This window comes from Zalophus californianus, chromosome 9 (genome assembly GCF_009762305.2).
Source record: "Zalophus californianus isolate mZalCal1 chromosome 9, mZalCal1.pri.v2, whole genome shotgun sequence".
Taxonomy (NCBI): domain Eukaryota; kingdom Metazoa; phylum Chordata; class Mammalia; order Carnivora; family Otariidae; genus Zalophus; species Zalophus californianus.
In genome coordinates this window covers 91,565,753-91,583,434 of record NC_045603.1, presented here as the reverse complement: position 1 = coordinate 91,583,434, position 17,682 = coordinate 91,565,753, and the positions used below count along the sequence as shown (strand labels likewise).

Below are 17,682 nucleotides of genomic sequence, written 5' to 3'. Positions count from 1 at the left end.
AGATTCATCCTTTTTTTGAAGACTTTTGGGCTTCTTGGAGTTGGATGTCCATTTCCTTCCCTAAATTTGAAAGTTTTTGACCGTTAGGTTTTTTTGTTTGTTTGTTTGTTTGTTTAAAGATTTTATTTATTTGACAGACAGAGAGCTCGTGCACAAGTCAGAGGAGGGGGCAGAGGGAAAAGCAAGCTCCCTCCTGAGCAGGGAGCCTGACTCGGGGCTCGATCCCAAGACTCTGGGATCATGACCTGAGCTGAAGGCAGATGCTTATCCAACTGAGCCACCCAGGCACCCAACCATTAGTTTTTAAAATAGCTTTCTGCTCCTTTCTCTCTCTCTCTTCTTCTGGGGTTCCCCTACTGTTGGTCCACTTGATGCTCTACCATCCCGTTTCTTTTTCACAAATGATATATGTATATTTTATTTCCCTTTTTAGCTGAAAGGTATCATACTAAATACTCTTTTACACGTTGCTCTTTTCATTTAAAAATATATCCACAGCAGTTCATATAGAGACCATTATTTCTTACAGCATTTTCTGGATTACCACACTTTATGGAACAGTTTCCAATGTAGGAGCATTTAGGTTTTTTCCAATATTTTGCAATTACAAATAACCCTGCAATGTGCATATATATTTTCACATTGTTATAGGTGTATCTTCAAGGTAAATTCCAGAAGTGGGATTGCTGGGTCAAGAAGTATTTACATGTGTCTTTTTGTTATGCTTACTTGTTTGCTGAATCCTCCACCAAAAGGGTGTACCAGTTTGTATTTCCACCACCAAATAAGAGAATGCCTGCTTCCACAAAGTCTTATCAACAGAATAAGTGCCAATCAGATAGTATTTTTATTTTTGCCATACAAAATTTTGTATCTTTGCACAGTCACATGTATAAATATTTAATGTATTGCCTCTGGATTTTGATAATTTAATAATTTTTATAATTTCAAAGATTTTCCTGTGTTAATGTTAAAGAAGATTTCACTTTTGTTCTATTCTAATCCTTGTATAGCTTCCTTTTTTACTTTTATTTTCCTAATGCATTTGAAGTTTACTCTTATGTTCAGCATTAGTCATGGATATAATTTTATTTTTTCCCAAATGGCCAATCAGTTGTCTCAGCATCATTTATAACCAAAGTCCATCCCAACTTATTTGAGATGCCATCTTTGTCATATACTAATTTCCATGTTTACTTGGGTTTATTCTATTCCACCGGCCTATTTATGTTCCAATCACCACACTGTTTTATTTAGAGAGACTTTACAATATATTTTAATATTTGGTTGAGCTAGTCCCCTTTGTCTTTGTTTCTTTTTGTGTTTTCCTATCCTTGCAATTTTTATTTTTTTATATGAACTTTAGTAAAAACTTGTCTAACTCCATAAAACTTTTGTTGCTATTTTATTGAAATTGTGTTAATCTTATGTTAGTTTGGGGAGAACTAATATACTTATGACGTTGGGTCGTCTTATCCAAGACCATGGCTTCCAGGAATACTTTTTACCATCTCAGTAGCAAGTCATATTGAAACTATCATTCGCTCAATACTTACTGTACATTTAACACATGTCAGGTTCTGTGTCAGGCATTGGAGATCTGGTGAGGAAAATAGTTTTAAATTTCACATAAATACATAAATGAAAGCGCATGTGTGTCTCCATTAGAGTTAAACAATACGTGTCAAAGTAGCTAAGTCTTTAGGTCTATGGTATTAAATCTGGTGAGGGTTTGCTATGGTTCTATTTTATTTCACACTTTTCTAAACTAACCTCTTTGCTATGTAATGGTTTGCTTTGAAAAGGACTGAACTGGCATCATGGGGTGACTGAAGTTTCAACGAGACAGCCTTGCATCACAGTGGACCTACTTACGCATTTTTTTTTTTTTTGAGAGAGAGACAGCGATAGTGACAGAGATAGCGAGAGAGAGCATGAGCAAGAGGCAGGGTGAGGGAGAGGGAGATGCAGACTCCCCGGTGAGCAGGGAGCTGGATGCAGGGCTCTATCCCTGGACCCTGGGATCATGACCTGAGCTGAAGGCAGACACCTAGCCAATTGAGCCACCCAGGTGCCCCTACTTAGGCATTCTTAAACAGCATCGCAGTTACCAGTTCAACCCAGTTGACTAAATGCCTGCATGAGTCCAGCTGTCTGATTTGCCCATGCCTCCACTCTACCAGCTGAGCTCTGATGGAGAAAACCAATCAGCAGAAAAGTTTGGTGCCATGAGGCATTCGTAACTCTCAATCTGGAATGGCCCCTCAACTCGGCCTAGGCATGCTATTGTTTCTTTGGTCACTTTGCTTTCTCCCTTCTGCAAAGACTACTTCAAACTCTCTTCACACTCTTCAAATTTCTCCTGTAATTGTCCTTGTTCTGAGCCGATGACCCCCTCTCCTACTACAGAGAGAAAGCAAAAGTCATAAAGTGGGAACTCATCTTCCCTTCAGCAACTTTCATAAGTATCTGGATTTCCACCCATCTCCATTCTAGCCTGTTCCGGTAAAGGAGGAGCACTTCCTCTCATTATCTAAGGTCGATCTCTCCAATGTGTCTCATCCTCCTGTCGTCCTTCCCATTTTCACTCTCAATTCAACTAATGCTATCAACTCTTTATTCTCTCTTCTCTCTCTTTGGCCTCTCTCTTTTTTCTTTCATTTTTGCAAAACATGTAAACCTGCTGAAACCTGTCATTAAAAACAAACCCAACAAAATTCCTCATCTTATTTTCCCTTCTAGAAATGGCCATATGTCTCACCTCTCCTTCATAGCCTAATTTCTTAAGTCATTCGATTTTGTAAGGCTAACTAGAGATGCTCCTCATGGATGCGGAAGTGTAGAGTCACTGCGAAGTGGAAGAGCCTGAAGAAAATATGGAGACAGCTGTAGACCACCACAGTGTACGTGGTCTTTGTGGCTAGATTTAATCCAAGGGGCAGGGGCCATAGGTGACACATGAGATCTGCCGGCCTGTGATGAACTGGGCAATATGAGCAATATGGCATATGTGTGGGTCTGGAATCAGTTTCTTTATTTGAAAATTTTAAATGACAACATTTACTTTGCAGCATTGTTCTGGGGATTAAATGACCTAATGGGTGTAAAGCTACTTGTCACGGTACATGCCCAATAAATTTTACCTATTGTTATTTTTGCAATTATAATTATGTTGTCAGATGGGCAGATCTGCCCAACCAAATATGAAAGCATACATATTCAACACAGAAATAAATATAAAGTGATACAGCTGTCTCGGAACTACATGTTGGCTAGTGCTTTAGACATTCATTCATTCATCATTCATTCATTCATCAAGAAACATGTATCAGAAACTTTGCCAGGCATTAGGGATTACAAAGAAGAGTAAGACAAAAATCTGCTTTCAATGACCTCTCAGTTTTAGGGCAGTCAAAGCATAAGCATGTAATTATAATATAGTGTGCTCAGTGCAGTGATTGATCAACCCAGGGTATTTTGGGAGTTCAAAGAAGGAAGCATACAGCTTGGGCTCAAGTACATCCTGGAGCTGGTTCTTAAAGTGAGTCAACAGATTTAGCAGAAGAAAGAGAGGAGGGGCAGGAAGGGAGAAGATTTGAAAGGCCCTCTGTCCATGCAGTTCAACTCAAAGACTCTGGAATCTTGTGCTTTGTTTGATTTTAAAAAAATTGTACTCCTAAAAAGTTATTTGAAACTCATTGGCCTATTTGAATGATACGTAAAGAACAAGGTATTACATGATAATAGGAGGATGAGTCAAAACTTTTCTGCATTGGGAGTGGAACATAGGAATTGCTGTAGGCAGAGTGACACAATGTATTTGAAAGAACCTGGTGGCTCGGAGCCCAGAGAAGCTACCACCACTGATGAAACTACCTGGGTGATGTCACCATGGTTTTCAGCTTTAATGGTGCTGGAAGTTGACCATCAGCTAACCCCTTGAAGATGACCAATCCCTTGAGGACTGGTTCAACTTAAAAATTAGAGATAAATTTATAGGCTACAAGGCATTCACTAATAATCAGAAATATGAAATTTGTACAGACTCAAATACTCACCCTGTCATGATTGGTACATTTCTCCAGACGGGCATGCTAAGCACTTGTCTCTTGGGATACTGAAATCAGAACAAAAGGAGTTAGCTAGAGTGGGCAGCTCCCTCTGGTTCACACAAGGGTCTGAGCAACATGGGCTCAATTTCCTGTTCTGATTCTTCAAAAACTTAATCTATTTGATTTCATAGATTCACACATTCTCCTTGTTGAGATTATTTGAAAGATGAGATCTGGAGACAGGGGCAGGTCTTAGGCTGAGAAACACCTAATGAGACTGCATTTTGAAATAGGTACAAATAGCACACGTTCAGCCAGTGTCGTGAACTGAAGTCATGGTAAGACTTCAGGGGAAAGAAATTTGCGTGGGAGAATATGCCTGCCAAATGATTAGTGCAATATTGGCTATGAGAGTGAAGTATCTCTGAATCTGTGAGAGCTAGGTAAATTATATTCATGTAAATTCAGAGTATTACTCATATTATCCATTTACATAAAATAATTAGATGTTGATGCATAGAAAAAAGGTATGGAAGTATATATAAAATGTTATGAGTGGTTTTCCTATATAAAAAAACATATATGGAAACATGAGTGTTTTTATTTTCTTTTTGCCTTATCTGTGATTTCAAGATTTTCTGAAATAAAAATGTACTATTTATGCAATAAAAGAATCATAAGTTAGAAAAAATTCACATAAGAGATAAAAGACTGAATGTCTCCCACACTCTCTGGAACAACTATTATTAATGTAGCATGGATGACATTAGACACCAACAAGTGAAGACCATGAGTAACACTGTGGAGGAGAATGGAAAGGGGAATCATTCAAAGGAGTATGGGGGGCAATGATGCTACAGAGAAAGGGATTTCTTTTCAGTCTGGATGAAAAACTGGAAAGGACTATTTTTAGTAGAGGAATTTGAAAGATTCCTCCCATTGACACAGCCAGCACCAAAAATATTTCCTCTTGCATAGGATAATAATAATGTGGGCACGCTTGATCAGAGCAGCAAGTACCAATATAATCAATTTGCCAAACTCTCACCAGTCGGGAACTCTAGTGGATGGTTTTAGACTCCTTTGGCAGTTACCTTGGGCATTGTTCAGAACACATGGGACATGCTGTTACTGCATTAATCAGTTCACTGTATTTCAAGGGCAATCCAGCATCCTTGGCAATATGCCATCCCACCCAGGTGCAGTGGTGGCCTTTCTTTCTGTGCACCCAATCGGCTGTATCTACTGAAGGCTCAGTTGCTAGGGCTCTCTGGGGGTAAATTAGGTTTCTTTGCCCTTCCAGTGCTAGGACCAAAACTCTAGGAGCACTCTCTCCTTCTGTTGTCTCTGTCACAGTGCCTACCCATCCCTTCTGGAGTCACAGACACATGTAATTCAAATGCTAGCTCTGCTTGGGAGATACCCAGAGATTTCATCTGCTTCACTAGAACTTCTGCCTCCTCAAAGGTGCTTGCTGCTTTGATTCCCTGTCCTTCATGTGCCCTTTCTTTACTTGGCAGGATAAGGGATGGAGGCACTGTGCCAGGTGGGGAATAAAAGTCCTCCACACCCCCAAATCCCTACAAAGGTCTGCATCTCGTTCACATTCCTAGGGGTTGAATAAGCTTGCAACGTATCCATCACAGCTTCTGAGACAAGTTGTGTCTTACCTGACCCCATGACTCCCAACACCTTATGGCGGTACCTGGACCTTGAATTTTCTTTAGGTTCACTGCCCATCCTCTCCCTCACAAACGTCCCAGCAAAGCCTGCAAGGTGTCCTGCAACAGAGGCAAATCTTCACCTGTTAGCAGCATATCATCAATGTAATGGGACCATTGTACTGATGTGGGGAAGGACAATAGGGACAGTTCATGGGCTGCCATCCCATGACCTATGGTGGTACAGGTCACCTTGGGTAAGCCCTTGAAAGGCCCATTGTTACCCCTCCCATGTGAAGGTAAATTGATCTTGTGACTCGGGTGCCAAGGGTTTTTTGAAAAAGGCCTTTGCTGAGTCCACACAGCTTAGTACACTCCTAGGACCCCAGTCAAGGTATCCAAGATGGCGACCATGTTGGGCACAGCCACATGGTTGGGGGGCACTACCTTGTTCAATTCTCAGCTGTCCACTGTCATCTGCCATGAAGCTTATTTACAGGCCATACCCTGGCTATGGAAAGCACTCTGGGCAGGGAGTACAATACCCAGTTGCGGGAGTTCTTGGATAGTTTCTCCTATCTCCTATGCCCCCAGGGAATTTATATTGTTTGACAGTTACCACCCCTCATGGGGGTGGCAGGCTTACTGGTTGGCATTTGCTCTCAGCACTGGCTTGATTACTCTAACCTAGAGGTGCAATTCACCAATACAGGTTCGCAGAATTTGGTTTTGGAGGGTATCAATGCCCAGTATGTTCTCTGGTATTGGAGAGAGAAAAGTCTCATGTTTTGGGGCAGGGGTGGGGAACACCACATTTGCAGGGTCAAAAGGACCTCCCTGACCATAACTGTTTGCCCTCCATAATCATCAATGGAGCTGAGGGGGGCCAGGAAACTTCTGAGGGTTACCATGTACCAGCATCCACCAGAGCCATCACCCTTTGCTTATTTCTGGAGAACCAGTGAATAGTGAGCTCTGCATGAGGCTTCTGGTCACCTCTAATGACCCTCACCTGGAGGCAATCTTGGCTTGCATCCTATCCCTGGGGCATGGGAGGCACCCATGCTAAATAAGATTATATCCCTGAGGCCTCTGCTGGAGCAGGTGGAGCATCAGGGATGGTAGAGGCAAATGGCGCGGGTCTGAACTGTTGTTTTGGCTTTCAGGCTTTCCACAGGACAGCCAACACGACATTGGGTTGTTGGTCCATCTATTCAGATGGGATCCCTGCCACAGTAAGGTCAAACCACACTTGTTTCCAGGTTACTTTCATTGGACCCTTTACAGCCTTTTGGCTTTTCCAACTTCCTCTCTTTCTTGGGTTTTTCCATAGCCCTATACTCATTCCTGGGATTTGTCAGTCTCCCCCAGATCAGCAATGGATCAGCCATCATCAATGTCCGTCTCACAGCTGGGCTCAGCAGAGATATCAGCATCCCATACCAGATGCTGGGGTGGAGAATCTTAGTTTTCATTCCTGCAGTGAATGTGGCCTGATGAGGCCCTTCCAAGACAGGGGCATGGATGGTCTGTCTCATTTCCAACTTCCCAAGAATTTCCTTTTCCTTTTCTTTTTCTTTTCCAACAGAGCCTGTTTCAGGTTCATTTATACAAATAGCACAGGAGGACACAAGCCCCTGCAGATAGAAGCCCAGGGGTCATACCAGTCCTTCTCTCCTCACAGCAGCAGATAGAAGCCTCTACACTGGAGTCTTCTTTGGGGCCTGGGCCTCTTTGAGAGCCAGAGCCTCAAGAGCAGCCTGAGCCTTGGTTTGAGCCTTGGCCTTGGAATTTGGCTGACAAGCCCATTTCCAGAGCATGGGGTAAGTGATGTAAGCAAGTTGGCTGAGCTCTCGGCTGCTCCCTTTTGGGATCGTGGGCTTTATCAGGGCCTTGACAGCCTCGGCACATACCCTCATGGCCTTGGCATTGTTGGTCTCCATCTACTTTAGGCCCTTCTTGTGTTTCTTTGCTAAGTGTAGGTTCCTCAGGAAGTTGGGTCCACCCTCTTAAGAGATTCATATCTTTGTGATAGGATTTCTTGATGTCACTTCGGTGCCATTTTCGGCACTGGTTGTGGGTGGTGTGGTTCTTGGATTGCACACTGTCCGTACTGAAGCTCCCAGCTCCCGAAGCACCTGGGATGGGAAGAGAAAGAGGAAGCTCTGAGAATTTCTTGTACCTCCTCTAAAGATGTCCAGGGGCCCAGGGGCCCAAGGAGTTCCTCCTCATTGGGCTGAGCCTCCCTGCAGCCTAGACTAATCTGATCTCTAAAGAGTGAGGCCCTCAAACCTCCGAGTGCCAAGTGCCGTGGCGCTGCCCAAGGGCAGTGGATGCGGTCGATGTTGTTCATTTTCCCTGCCTCTCCTAGCTGCGCTAACTACACCTGGAGACTTTTCTGGGCCTTTTCGCAGGAACTTGGCAGCTATAGCAATAAGCTCGGCGGGAGTAGATTCTCTGTTCATGAACGTTCCCTGAATTGGGGGCTCCCCACTGGCTGGGATTGCTGTTGCTGGGCTTGGGCTTTTCTTTGTGTTTGGGGTGGGATGGCGGGGGTGTTCCATCGGCTGCACTGTCAATCATCACGCCTCCTCGTCACTCTGCTTACCTTCCCGGGGTGCTCTTTGCTCCAGCATGCTAAGTGCACGTTCTCAAACAAGTGCGATAAAGCAGTTTTTGGGGTTTCCCCATACTCACACGTGGTCCCCAGGCCTCTACCCTACCGGACCCCCTCCCCACAAAGCAGGGATCCCTGCCACCCACCTGTTTTTGTTTTTATTTTATTACGTTATGTTAATCACCATACATTACATCATTAGTTCCATGATTCATTGTTTGCATATAACACCCAGTGCTCCATGCAGAACGTGCCCTCTTTAATACCCACCACCAGGCTAACCCAGCCCCCCACCCCCCTCCCCTCTAGAACCCTCAGTTTGTTTCTCAGAGTCCATGGTCTCTCATGGTTCGTCTCCTCCTCCGTTCTCCCCCCCCGCTTCATTTTTGCCTTCCTGCTCTCTTCTTTTTTTTTTAAAACATATAATGTATTATTTGTTTCAGAGGTACAGGTCTGTGATTCAACAGTCTTACACAATTCACAGCGCTCACCATAGCACATACCCTCCCCAATGTCTATCCCCCAGCCACCCACCCCTCCCACCTCCTACCGCTCCAGCAACCCTCAGTTTGTTTCCTGAGATTAAGAATTCCTCATATCAGTGAGGTCATATGATACATGTCTTTCTCTGATTGACTTATTTCACTCAGCATAATACCCTCCTCCAGTTCCATCCATGTCATTGCAAATGGCAAGATTTCATTCCTTTTGATGGCTGCATAATATTCCATTGTATATATATATACCACATCTTTATCCAGTCATCTATCGATGGACATCTTGGCTCTTTCCACAGTTTGGCTATTGTGGATATTGCTGCTATAAACATCAGGGTGCACGTACCCCTTTGGATCCCTACATTTGTATCTGTGGGGTAAATACTCAGTAGTGCAATTGCTGGGCGATATGGTAGCTCTATTTTCAACTTTTTGAGGAACCTCCATACTGTTTTCCAAAGGGGCTGCACCAGCTTGCATTCCCACCAACAGTGTAGGAGGATTCCCCTTTCTCCACATCCTCGCCAACATCTGTCGTTTCCTGATTTGTTAATTTTAGCCATTCTGATTAGTGTGAGGTGGTATCTCATTGAGGTTTTGATTTGGATTTCCCTGATGCCGAGCGATGTTGAGCACTTGTTCATGTGTCTGTTGGCCATTTGGATGTCTTCTTTGGAAAAATGTGTGTTCATGTCTTCTGCTCATTTCTTGATTGGATCATTTGTTCTTTGGGTGTTGAGTTGGTAAGTTCTTTATAGATTTTGGATACTAGCCCTTTATCTGATATGTCATTTGCAAATATCTTCTCCCATTCTGTCGGTTGTCTTTTGGTTTTGTTGACTGTTTCCTTTGCTGTGCAAAAGCTCTTTAGCCTGATGAAGACCCAATAGTTCATTTTTGCCCTTGTTTCCCTTGCCTTTGGCAATGTTTCTAGGAAGAAGTTGCTGCAGCTGAAGTCGAAGAGGTTGCTGCCTATGTTCTCCTTTAGGATTTTGATGGACTCCTGTCTCACATTAGGTCTTTCAACCATTTTGAGACTATTTTTGTGTGTGCTGTAAGGAAATGGTCCAGTTTCATTCTTCTGCATGTGGCTGTCCAATTTTCCCAACACCGTTTGTTGAAGAGACTCTCTTTTTGCCATTGGACATTCTTTCCTGCTTTGTCAAAGATGAGTTGACCATAGAGTTAAGGGTCCATTTCTGGGCTTTCTATTCTGTTCCATTGATCTATGTGTCTGTTTTTGTGCCAGTACCATACTGTCTTGATGATGACAGCTTTATAATAGAGCTTGAACTCCGGAATTGTGATGCCGCCAGCTTTGCTTTTCTTTTTCAACATTCCTCTGGCTATTTGGGGTCTTTTCTGGTTCCATACAAATTTTAGGATTATTTGTTCCATTTCTTTGAAAAAAGTGGATGGTATTTTGATAGGGATTGCATTGAATATGTAGATTGCTCTAGGTAGCATTGACATCGTCACAATATTTGTTCTTCCAATCCATGAGCATGAAACGTTTTTCCATTTCTTTGTGTCTTCCTCAATTTTTTTTATGAGTATTTTATAGTTTTCCAAGTACAGATTCTTTGCCTCTTTGGTTAGATTTATTCCTAGGTATCTTCTGGTTTTGGGTGCAATTATAAATGGGATCGACTCCTTAATTTCTCTTTCTTCTGTCTTGTTGGTGTATAAGAATGCCACTGATTTCTGTGCATTGATTTTATAGCCTGCCACTTTACTGAATTCCTGTATGAGTTCTAGCAGTTTTGGAGTGGAGTCTTTTGGGTTTTCCCCATAAAGTATCATATCATCTGCAAAGAGTGAGAGTTTAACTTCTTCTTTGCCGATTTGTATGCCTTTTATTTCTTTTTGTTGTCTGATTGCTGTGGCTAGGACTTCTAATACTATGTTGAATAGCAGCGGTGATAGTGGACATCCCTGCCACGTTCCTGACCTTAGGGGGAAAGCTCTCAGTTTTTCCCCATTGAGAATGATATTTGCTGTGGTTTTTTCATAGATGGCTTTTATGATATTGAGGTATGTACCCTCTATCCCTATACTTTGTAGAGTTTTGATCAAGAAAGGATGCTGTACTTTGTCAAATGCTTTTTCTGCATCTATTGAGAGGATCATATGTTCTTGTTCTTTCTTTGATTAATGTATTGTAGTACATTGATTGATTTGTGCATGTTGAACCAACCTTGCAGCCCAGGGATAAATCCCACTCGGTTGTGGTGAATAATCCTTTTACTGTACTGTTAGATCTTATTGGCTAGTATTTTGGTCAGAATTTTGGCATCCATGTTCATCAAAGATATTGGTCTGTAATTCTCCTTTTTGATGGGGTCTTTGGTTTGGGGATCAAGGTAATGGTGACCTCATAAAATGAGTTTGGAAGTTTCCCTTCCATTTCTATTTTTTGGAACAGTTTCAGAAGAACAGGTATTAATTCTTCTTTAAATGTTTAGTAGAATTCCCCTGGGAAGCCATCTGGCCCTGGGCTCTTGTTTCTTGGGAGATTTTTGATGACTTTTTCAATTTCCTTAGTGGTTATAGGTTTGTTCAGGTTTTCTATTTCTTCCTGGTTCAGTTTTGGTAGTTGATACATCTCTAGGAATACATCCATTTCTTCCAGATTATCTAATTTGCTGGCATATAGTTGCTCATAATATGTTCTTATAATTGTTTGTATTTCTTTGGTGTTGGTTGTGATCTCTCCTCTTTCATTCATGATTTTGTTGATTTGGGTCCTTTCTCTTTTCTTTTTGATAAGTCTGGTCAGGGGTTTATCAACCTTGTTAATTCTTTCAAAGAACCAGCGCCTAGTTTTGTTGCTCTGTTCTACTGTTCTTTTGGTTTCTATTTCATTGATTTCTGTCTGATCTTTATTATTTCTCTTGTCCTGCTGGGTATAGGCTTTATTTGCTGTTCTTTCTCCAGCTCCTTTAGGTGTAGGGTTAGTATTTGAGACCTTTCTTGTTTCTTGAGAAAGGCTTGTATTGCTATATACTTTCCTGTTAGGACTGCCTTTGCTGCATCCCAAAGATTTTGAACAGTTGTGTTTTCATTTTCATTGGTTTCCATGAATTTTTTTAATTCTTCTTTAATTTCCTGGTTGACCCATTCATTCTTTAGTAGGATGCTCTTTAGCCTCCATGTATTTGAGTTCTTTCCAATTTTCCTCTTGTGATTGAGTTCTAGTTTCAAAGCACTGTGGTCTGAAAATATGCAGGAAATGATCCCAGTCTTTTGGTACCAGTTGAGACCTGATTTGTGACCTAGGATGTGATCTATTCTGGAGAATGTTCCATGGGCACTAGAGAAGAATGTGTATTCTGTTGCTTTGGGATGGAATGTTCTGAAGTTCGGACTTCACTAATGTGAAGTCCATTTGGTCCAGTGTGTCATTTACAGTCTTTACTTCCTTGTTGATCTTTTGCTTAGATGATCTGTCCATTTCAGTGAGGGGTTTGTTAAAGTCCCCCACTATTATTGTATTGTTGTCGATGTGTTTCTTTGCTTTTGTTATTAATTGGCTTATATAATTGGCTGCTCCCATGTTAGGGGCATAGATATTTACAATTGTTAGATCTTCTTGTTGGATAGACGCTTTAAGTAGGATAGAATGTCTTTCCTCATCTCTTATTTTAGTCTTTGGATTAAAATCTAATTTGTCTGATATAAGGATTGCCACCCCAACTTTCTTTTGGTATCCATTAGCGTGGTAAATGGTTTTCCACCCCCTCACTTTCAATCTGGGGGTGTCTTTGGGTCTAAAATGAGTCTTTTGCAGACAGCATATCAATGGGTCTTTTTTTTTAATCCAATCTGATACCCTGTGTCTTTTGATTGGGGCATTTAGCCCACTTACATTCAGGGTAACTATTGAAAGTTATGAATTTAGTGCCATTGTATTGTAAAGTGACTGTTACTGTATATTGTCTGTGTTCCTTTCTGGTCTATGTTACTTTTAGGCTCTCTCTTCGCTTAAAGGACCCCTTTCAATATTTCTTGGAGGGCTGGTTTCGTGTTTGCAAATTCCTTTAGTTTTTGTTTGTTCTGGAAGCTTTTGATCTCTCCTTCTATTTTCAATGACAGCCTAGCTGTATATAGTATTCTTGGCTGCATATTTTTTCTGGTTTGTGCTCTGAAGATATCATGCCAGTCCTTTCTGGCTGCCAGGTCTCTGTGGAGAGGTCTGTTGTCAATCTAATGTTTCTCCCATTGTACGTTACTTATCTCTTCTCCCGAGCTGCTCTCAGGATTTTCTCTTTGTCTCTGAGACTCGTAAGTTTTACTATTAGATATCAGGGTGTTGACCTACTTTTATTGATTTTGAGGGGGATTCTCTGTGCCTCCTGGATTTTGATGGCTGTTTCCTTCCCCAAATTAGGGAAGTTCTCTGCTATAATTTGCTCCAATATACCTTCTGCCCCCCTCTCTCTTTCTTCTTCTTCTGGGATCCCAATTATTCTAATATTGTTTCATCTTATGGTATCACTTATCTCTCAAATTCTGCCCTCATGATCCAGTAGTTGTTTATCTCTCTTTTTCTCAGCCTCTTTATTTTCCATCAGTTGGTCTTCTAGATCACTAATTCTCTCTTCTGCCTTATTTATCCTAGCAGTTAGAGCCTCCATTTTTTATTGCACTCCATTAATAGCCTTTTTGATTTCGACTTGGTTAGATTTTAGTTCTTTTATTTCTCCAGAAAGGGTTTCTCTAATATCTTCCATGCTTTTTCAAGCCCAGCTAGTATCTTTAAAACGTCATTCTGAACTCTAGTTTGGACATCTTACTAATGTCCTTATTAATTAGGTCCCTGGCAGTCGGTACTGCCTCTTGTTCTTTTTTTTGAGGTGATTTTTTTCCTATCTTGTCATTTTGTTCAGAGGAGAATAGATAAATGAGAGAACAAAATGCTAATAGGGTAACAATGTCCCCAGGAAATATACACTAAACAAATCAGAAAAGACCTGAAACCGGGGGAAAAGAAAGGGAAAGAAAGAAAAAAGAAAAAAAAAGAAAAAAGAAAAAGATAAAAACAAAAAAAAAAAACAGAATATGATCAAGTATTGTCAGGCTGGTGCAAAGATCAGTGCCACACACTAGATTTTGGGCGTATTTTGGTATGTTAGAAGAAAGTGCCTCCCAAAATTTTAAAGAAAGAAAAACTTACATATGTACAAAAATAAGGGCTAATACGATGAAGGGATGGAATATGACTGTAAGGATGAAAAGTATAAAAGATTTTATAAAAGGAATTGATAAGAAGTTGGTTGAAAAAAGAAAGAAGAGGATTTAAAAAAAGGGACACAATGTGATCAGGCAGGAGACTGGAACAAAGCCATACACTAGAGATTTAGGTTATATTTTGGTCTGTTAGAAGAAACTGTATCCCAAAATTTTAAAGAGAGAAGAACTTATATGCATATACCAAAAATAAGGTTAAGTACTATGAAGGGATAGAATATGACTCTAAAAATGAAAAATAAATACAATTTTTTATAAAAGGGATTGGTAAGATGTTGGTTGAAAAAGGGAAAAAGAAAAATTCAAAAAAAATTTAAAAAATTAACTTTGAAAGACTAAAGAATCATGGTAAAAAAGCCATGAATTCTATGTGCAGTATTCCCCTAGCGCTGGAGTTCTGCCATTCTCATTGATCAGTAAACTTGGTCTTGGTTGGCTGTTCTTGCTGATCTTCTGGGGGAGGGGCCTGTTGCCGTGGTTCCCAAATGTCTTTGCCGGAGGCAGAATTGCCCCGCCCTTGCCGGGGTCCGGGCTAAGTAATCTGCTTGGGATTGCTCTCGGGAGCTTTCGTTCCCTGCAAACTTTCCCTACAGTTTTGGAGGACGAGAGTGAAAATGGCGGCCTCACAGTCTCTGCCTCAGAGGAGCCAAGAACTCAGGGCCACACTCCTCAGTGCACCCCAGAGAAAAGCAGTCAATAACTCCATCTCCCCAGTCTCTGGCTGCATTCCGTGCTCACCCAGCCTGTGACCGAGAGTTTCTATCTCTGGCACCCGACACCGTGTGGAGTCTCCAAACCCAGCAGATCCCTGCAGTGTGCTCCCACGCCACTCCTCCTGGGGTAGGAAGGGGAGTCTCCCCGGATCTGCCGCTTGTTGGGTCCCTGCTGGAGGAGCAGTGGCCCGACCGGGCGCGGATCACAGTTTATGGCAACCCGAGCTGAGAGCCGGCGCCTTGGCTCCATCTCTGCAGCCGGCTTCCCCGCTCAGACACCTGGGAGCTCTGCTGCCCTCAGGCACCCCTGTTCTTTCTGTGAACCCAAGGGTCCTGAGACCACACTGTCCTGTGAGGGTTCCACCCCCCGCTTAGCCACTGGAGTGACATCCCTCAGCGGAACCGACTTCTAAAGTTCGATTTTCTGCTCCACGGTTCTATCACTTGCCAGAAGCGGCCGATGGAGGCCCCCTCCCCCGCCATCCATCCTCCCAAATATCACCTCGGATTCACTTCTCTGCACGTCCTACCTTCCAGAAAGTGGTCGCTTTTCTGTTCAGAGAGTTGTTGCTGTTCTTTTCTTTGATCTCCTGTTGAGTTCATAGGTGTTCAGAATGGTTTGATCCCTATCCAGCTGAATTCCTGAGACCAGACGAAATCCAGGTCTCCTACTCCTCCGCCATCTTGCTCCTTCCCCCTCCCGACCTCTTGATGACCTCCGCCAACAACATCTTTCAGAGAATGACTAGTATATAGATACAATGGAATTAAATGAGAATCAGTGACAAAAAGGTGATGACAACCTCCTCCAAACATTAAAAAAAATTTAAAAACACACATTTAAATAACTCATGGATAACAGAAGAAATAAGAAGAGAACTTTGAAGATACTTAGAACTCAACGATACTGAAAATACTACTTCTCACCGCTTGTGGGATTCAGCCTTAGATTGTTGATCTGTTTCCCTAGGGAAGCTGGAGGGTGGGGCTTCCCCTGTGCCTTAGGCATTTTACTTAGGCCACAGCATTTTTATTTTCTATCGAATGTATGTTCATTTATGAAATAGAACCTAGTACCTATCACTTTGTCAAATTCAAACTGAATTTTTAAGGGTCAGTTATCCACATCAGATTCTGATTTCAGCTAGAAGTTGTGTGACAATATATGACTATTGTTAGTCACTGGGCATGGGGTTTGGAGGAATGCTGTCTTAGGACTCACTTTGAAGGAGTTTAGAAGTGTCAGTGAATGAAGTTGTATCCTGGACATTTTCCAGCCTTTCTTAACAGAATTCCTTGAGAAAACTGAGCCCCAATGGCCAGAGACATTCTTTGTATGTAACGAACGAGTTAACTTCTCTTATGCATCTGGAATGGATGTTAGTTATGTACCATTTGGGGGAATTAAGAAAATAGTCACTTAAATAATTTTCTGCATTTCATGGTTCAGATGTGGAACCTCAGTTGGAAAAGGCTATGAGACACAGCCCTGACAATGCAGTAAATCCTGCACTGGCCCTCTGGGTCCTGGGCCCTCACACTGGGCTCAGCTAGAGGATCCTAGTCTTGGGGAAGAAGTAGGTGACCAATGATCAAGTAGAGCCGTGTGACAGGCCCAGACCCTGGACTGATGGAGTGCATGCTTGAGATATCCTTGAGCTCATGCTGAAGATTTCCCCTTGGCCTCAGGGCTACCCTTTGTTCTCTCGCAAATCCTTTCCTGGACTTTGGAGCCAAGTGAAAAACCATTCAGTTCTTTAGTATAGAAGAGGACAAGTGTACAGGACATGGTAAAGAGTGGCCACTGGACTAAGGTTGAAACTGGATTAAGAAAACAGAAAATGTAGACATGATTCTTAGGGTATCATTTTTAAAATAATAAACACTAGCAACAAGTTCTGACTGTATTGCAAATAATTGTTCTAACAACCACCAGATGAACCACTAGCTTTTGTAGATGTGTGGGCATGTAGTGAAAGGCTTTACCCAACCCCTATTTCATCTTAATTATGAGGATCCACAACGGTCTCCTTTAATATACAGAAGACCTCTGCCATTTGTGGACTCAGTAATCATAATTTAAATTGTCAAAGCGAGGTTCCAAATTACCCATCATGTAGCCCTTAGGGGCTTCTCTGTTGTGCTGAGTTGGGTGAGGTCAGCTAATGGCCAACAGTCCTAGCAGCTCAGCATGACTTTGTAACTCTCTGTGTGGGTATGCATTTTGCAGGAGGAATTATTTGCTAAAATTAAATTTCGTGATTTTAAGGATTCACAGACATCTCAGGGCAGGCAGGAATCTCCTTCTGATCTGATTCTTTCCATCTCCCACTCTCTAGAAATTTCTTAAAGTTCCTAAGCCTACTCCTAATTGCCATGCCATTGAATTTTTAATTTAAATCTGGATTCTTTTTGTCCTCTGTAGTATTTGGCTCAATTGGGCGGTTCCCCATTTTCAAATATCCTCCTTTTTTTGGTATTTATGATGCTACCTTTTGTGTTCTTTCACTAATTTTCATTGATCTTTCTTTTGCTTTCTTCCTCCTACAGGCAGACAACCTCAGTTTACTCAGATCTCATCAAGGAGATTCTGCCTGGCTGTCTTCTCCAAAACAGCACTTTTCCAGGACATGTCAGCCCTTTTCCCTGCTTTCTTATCTTTTTCTTTCTTTCTTCTTTTCTTTCTTTCTCTCTTTCTTTCTTTCTTTCTCTCTTTCTTTCTTTCTTTCTTTCTTTCTTTCTTTCTTTCTTTCTTTCTTTCTTTCTTTCTTTCAAGATTTACTTATTTGAAAGAGATAGCGAGTGCACAGAGGAAGGGCAGAGGGAGAGAATCTCAATCTGACTCCCTGCTAAGTGCAGAGCCTGACATGGGGTCCGATCCCAGGACCTTGA

General features: G+C 41.9%; 1 long non-coding RNA gene across 1 annotated transcript in view; it reads left to right on the top strand.

The window, feature by feature from the left end:
• Positions 1-17,471, top strand: part of LOC113921377 — a 67,737-nt gene extending 50,266 nt beyond the window's left edge. The window contains exon 4 of the long non-coding RNA XR_003519660.2: positions 17,341-17,471. This is a non-coding gene — a long non-coding RNA (uncharacterized LOC113921377). The remainder of the gene's footprint in view (positions 1-17,340) is intronic.
• The last annotated feature ends 211 nt before the right edge of the window (positions 17,472-17,682 follow it).